Source organism: Dromiciops gliroides, chromosome 6 (assembly GCF_019393635.1).
Source record: "Dromiciops gliroides isolate mDroGli1 chromosome 6, mDroGli1.pri, whole genome shotgun sequence".
Taxonomy (NCBI): domain Eukaryota; kingdom Metazoa; phylum Chordata; class Mammalia; order Microbiotheria; family Microbiotheriidae; genus Dromiciops; species Dromiciops gliroides.
In genome coordinates, this window is record NC_057866.1 from 266,934,931 (window position 1) to 266,941,003 (window position 6,073).

Here is a 6,073-nt window from a genome sequence, read left to right on the forward strand (position 1 = left end):
AGGGAGGTGGACTGGAGAGGAGGCTGATAGAACATCCTTTGAGAACAAAATAAATTTTATTTTTGAAAGGAGCTCTCTTGTCCCCTCAGAAGTGTATAGTAATGGTGATGAGTTATTGTTTAATATTTTAAGTATCTGTTAATTAGTGCTTATGAATTATTAATGTTTGTATGTTTCCTTTGTGTTTGAAAAAATAAGTAATTATGCTATTCCTGATCTAATTCATACATTGACAACCTTTCAAGTGATCCTAATAATTCCTTTTGGGAGAGAAATTAAACAGGAGTTATACCTAAGCTATCTTTTAGGGATTCTTGATACATCTCCAGGGTTGGAAAATAATGAGCCAGGGAATAAGAGAAACACATAATTCCCTCTCTTTAAGATGACATTCCCTGAGGATTGCACCAGTCTGTGGGAGTACAAAGCTGGAATTCCTTTTCTGGGAAGGGATCCCTCCCCCTGGGACAGTGGTTCATGCTTGTATTCTTGGGTAAGTTTCATGTATTTTCCAAACATGAAAAAGCCATGAGGGTAGAACTAAGTCAAAGGCTTTATCATAATCAACAACAACAAAAAAATAAATGTTATGACACATTCAGAAAGCTTGTTAAACAATTAATGAATTGGTAGTAAACTTGTTCTTTATCTCCATCAGGTTTTCTGCCAAATCCTTTTTTGATCTTTAACCAATATACTATTTTTCTTGCGTTTACAGTTTGCTTTGTTTTGTTTTTGGTGATATGGTTATTAATATTTTATTTAAAGTACACCAATGAATAATTGACCTATACTATTAAGGGTAACTGGTGTCCTAATCCTTAGTTATTAGATGCATGATTCCTTTTGTTAATAAAAATGTGGTAGATTACTGGAACAACAAAAAAAATAGAAAATACAAAACTGGAAATCTTGAAAATTATGCATTCATTAGAAAACAAAGACTATAGAAACAAACAAAAATGAAAACTTAAGAGCAGCTTCTTTGAAAAAAGTTGATAGATCTTTAGTCACATGGACTAAAAATGAGGAAACTTTAACAAAATTTCAAAAAAAATTAATGTAGTATTAAAACCTAGAAGAAATAGAAAACTAATTATTGGTCATCACATTCCACCACAACCAATAATTTAAGATAAGTAGAACATTAAAAAACTCTCATCAATACAACACCAAAAAACATATCATAATAAGCAATTTCAGAAAGGAAAATTAAACTAGCAATAAAAGATTTGTGGAAATTGGCCAGGGGAGAAGGGGAAAGGGGGAGTAAAACAAAACAAACAAAAAATATTCCAGATAGATTTTCAAGAGAGCTCTTATCAAACTTTTAAAGAATAAGGAAAACCTACACTTCACAAATTATTCTTGACAACTGAGAAAAAAAAAGCTCTACCTTTTGTGAGACAAATAATATTTTAATATCCAAAGCAAGGAGGAATGAAGCAAAGACAAGTATAGGTGATTATTAGTAATTAATGTTCATGTAATTTTAGAAATAAAATCATATCCTCCCAAAACTATAGTAATTCACCCAAAATAATAATTATCCTTAATATTAATTTAAACCAAGGATGCAATGATAATTAATTAGGAAAATAAGTATATTTATTAATTAAAAAAATTCCAAAGCACACGATTATATCCCAGTATGAAGAATGCATATTTGAAAAAGTACGACTATTATTTATGCTAAAATATCTAAAAAGTCTCTATCTCTTTCAAAAGAAGGGGTAAAGGACTTATTTGTACAAAAATATTTATAGGAACTCTTTTTGTTGTGGTTAAGAATTGGAAATCAAAGGGATGCCCATCAATTGGAAAATGGATTAACATGCTGTGGTATGTGATTTTAATTAAATATTATTGTAGTATAAAAATATCAAGTGGTATGATTTCAGAAAAAAAAACTGGGAAGACTTACATGAACTGAAGAATAATGAAGTGAACAGAACTGGGAGTGTTTTACAACAATATTGTTTGATGAATAACTGTGGATGACTTAGCTATGCTAAGCAATACAATAGTCCAAAAAAATCCTAAAAGACTAATAATGAAAGATTTTATCTACCTCCAGACAAAGAACAGATATTGATTAAATACTGTCTGAAGCATGATGTTTTTCACTTTCTTTCATTCTTTTTCTTTTATTCAAGTGTTGTTATACAAAATGACTAATATGCTAATTCTTTACATATCTGCACATATTCTGATTGCTTACCACCTCACAGAGAGGGATAGCATTTGGAATTCAAAACTTTAAATAAAAATGTGTGTGTATGTATCACACACATACATATACACATAAACATATGTACATATCCATAATATATATTATCTAATGATACTAAATGAAAAAGAACTGTGAGCTTTGCCAAGAAATGCAGGAGTAAAAGGTGTATGCCCCTTTTCCCCACTGTTACTAGACAAAGTTCTAGAAACTTTAGTAGTTAAAGGCATAAGGGGTAACCAAAGATGGAACAAAAGTACCACTATTTATTGATAAGTTTTTTTAGAAAATGACAATTATGTCAAATCAATATCTGTGATATTTTTCAGAGTTCTGATATCCAAAGATATATAAGCAACTCACATAAATATCCAAGAGTAAAAACTAATGCCCAATATCCATATAATCAAAAGGCTTTAATAGAGTCAATAAACATTTACTAAGTGACTATTACCTGCCAGACCTGGTGCTAAGTGCTAGAGAGAAACAAATGATTTTTTAAAAGAATTGCAAATTGTTTGCAACCCTATAGGATGTAATTCCAAATCAGCAGGAATAAGAGCAATGCAAATAAAGACAACTGTGAAATTTTGCTTCACATCCAGCAGATTGGCATACATGACAAAAGATCAAAATACTCAAAAACAAAGAGCTTTGTGGATAATGAAGAAATTTGTGGCAATTCATGCACAATGATCAACTGTCAGTGGAGATATGGATTAGTTCAACCACACTGGAAAGCAATTTTTATTTATTTTTTTCTTTTCCATTCCCCTTTATTTCATAAAGTTACAAGTTATATACACACACACAAAAGGCAGAAGGATGCAGAGACAAACAGTGTGTGTGAGTGAGTGAGTGAGTGAGTGTGTGTGTGTGTATGTGTGTGTATGTGTGTGTGTGTGTGTGTGTGTGTGTGTGTGTGTGTGTGTGTGTGTGTGTGTGTATACATACATGTGCCTGGGCGCTTGGGGGCATAGGATTAGAGGACAAGAGGGAAGAGGACCCAATACCCACCCCTTACCCAGCCAATAGGGAGGGGGCAAAGCCCCAAACATGGGACTTCTAGGTGGAGGTGGAAAAGGGTCCAATGGCCACTGACAGACCTTTGGTGGGGAAAGGGGGAATTTTACCCCTGGAACTTATCCTAAAGGACCTTGTACTTATTGGGGGTTAGAGAGGAGAAAAAAATCAAGAGAACTGGGAACAACAGAAAGAAAAAAAGTCAGTAAATTCACTATGGGAGGGCGAGATTGAGAAAGGGGGCAGGAGAATAGTGAAAGCAGTAAAGGGGGCTCCCCCTAAGGCTCCCTAACCTTGAAGGGGCCAGCTCACCTCTATTTAATATTAAACTAGGGAAAGGGAGTTATTCCAAGGGGTGATTCCTCTTCCCCTCACAGCCTGTACCTAGAGGGTAGAGGGAGAGAAAGCTTGTCATATAGAAAGGGGAAAAACAGAAGCTGGGATGATGAGGGTCTTGGTGGTTGTGGTCAATTCTCCAAGTTAGGAGAATTTCTTTCCTTTCCTAGACCAGCTGAGACCTGTGTCACCAAAACAGGCTCTAAGAGGTTCTTTATCCCACTCTCACAATCTAAAATATTAGGAACAAGTGGGTTTCCTCCAAATCCCAGAGGAATGACTGAGGGACTTCATCCCTTACCTGTGATCCCTTTCCCACCAACACTTATGAGAGGACCTGGGTGGGTGGGTGGGGTCCTCACCAGTCATAGCGTCGTGACTGTCAGGAGGGGGAAACCTCAGGGCCCTGTATAGCCAGCCGAGGGGGTTCCTCTGCCCTTCTACCCCCACCCGCCCCAGCTGCCTCAGGCCGATGAAATTCCAGGGGGCGCTGTGGCCAGTATCAGGATGTCTCTCTCCCCCACTCATTGTCAAACGCTTTGGCATCACTCTCATCCAAATTGATGTAGTCCTGCCGTTCTTCCTGGTCACCAGTTCGGTGATTTCGAGAACGCTGGAGGATGCGTGCCCTGTCTCGGATATGATGCCCAATGGACATCTGCTCTAGCCCACTGTCAGAGTCCCTCACTGTTCTTCTCGTCTCCCGGATCCCACCTGGTGCTGAGCGCATCTCAGACGTTTCTTGGTAGACTTTGGGAACGCCAAACAACACCCAGGTTGGAGTAAGAGATGACAGTGGAGGATGAAAAGGTCTGACAGTTGGCTCCAGTTGTCATGTGCTCCACATTCCCGATCATACCATTCATCATCCCAAACATGTCCATGAAGCCACCTGTCATTCCCAGCATCCCAAAAGGTGAGACAGCCCCAGCCTGCATCCTTTGACTAGCAGGTTGAGCCCTTGGCATGCTCCCATCTGTGATGCTAAGGAAAGGGCTATAGCCAAAGCCCCCTGACAGCATCCTGCTCATATGTTGTCGGTGAACAGCAAAAGGGTCCATGAGGAACATGGGATCCTCAGGCTCTCCGTCCCTCATGAACTGGAACATCCTGCTCTCAGCTTCCAGGAGCTCTGAACAGGCCCCAATACAGGGCGCCGAGAAGCCCAAAGCTCAGGCGCTCATCCGGCCCGGCCCGATCCTGTGCGTGGCGTAGGCCCGTGGAGTCGTGGCCCTGGCTGGGTGCTCGGCTGGACCCGGGGCGCTGAGAGGGAAGCAATTTTTAAATGTGCTAAAGATGTGATTAATTGTCTCTACTTTTTGATATAGAGATTCCATTTTTAGGCATATATGCCATAGAGTACTATGATAAAAAGATTGGTGTACATATGTATGTATAGACATAAACATATGTATGTATATAAATATTTTGGTGCATATATGCACCAAAATATTCACAGTAGTACCCCCGTTTTGAGTACAAGTAATTAGAAACAAAGTAGATGTCCATTGACTAGAAAATGGGTAAACTAGTTTTTGCTACATAAATGTAATGGAATATATTTTTTCACCTTTAGAAATAATGAATATCACTACAAAGAAATATCAGAAGGTTTATAGAACTAGATGCCAAGTGAAACAAATAGAACTCGAGAGAGAATTTATATGTTTTAGAATGATGTAAATGGATAGAACAATATTTAAGCAATGTAAACTGAACGTTATGAAGTTTGCATAACCAAACTTTGCTCTAGTGGAAAGATGTGAGGGGAAGGGAGTGCCTAGTTTCTTTGGAGAGGTGAAGAGGATCTCACGTGCTATGTGGCCTAAATTTCTCATTTTTTAGATGAGATAACTAAAGTTTATAGAGGTTAAGAGACTTTTCTGACCTTACACACTTAGTAATCATCAAAAGTCCCCAGGTATTCAGAACAGTAGGTATGTGTGTGCATATACTATTATATATGTGTGTGTGTGTATAAATAGTAATATAGTATTCAATTATATATACATACATAATGTAATATATTATAGAAACATTATAGTAATGTAATATGTACACTCACACACACACCCGGGTGTGGGGGGAGAATTTTGCTGAATTGTCTTTCCCCCCCTAATTAAAAAAAAAAATTCTTCTCAGAGATGGCCCTCTGGGAGAGTGAATTGGGAAGGGCATATTAGGAAATATAATGAAGTTAAAACAAAAACAAAAGGCAATGGCATATATTTCAAAATTTAAAAAGAGGATAGGATCAGGTAAAATCTTTTTTATCTTTGTTAACTCCACTCCCTTATATAATGTACTTGGAAGCAAGCTTTTTTTTTTTCCTATTCTTTTTAAGAGCATCATTTTTGCAATAAAAAATACTAGGAAAAAAAAGAAAGCTAATGAGATGTGGAATAGAATACTTATTTTCTCCTTAAAATCCATTCAACAGAATTGGAATACACACATTTTATGAAAGGCAAAATCTTAAGCTAG

The 6,073-nt window shown here is 37.2% G+C and overlaps 1 pseudogene; it reads right to left on the minus strand.

Moving 5' to 3' along the window:
• Positions 1–3,947: 3,947 nt before the first annotated feature.
• Positions 3,948–4,698, minus strand: LOC122730378 (annotated as a pseudogene).
• Between the last annotated feature and the right edge of the window lie 1,375 nt (positions 4,699–6,073).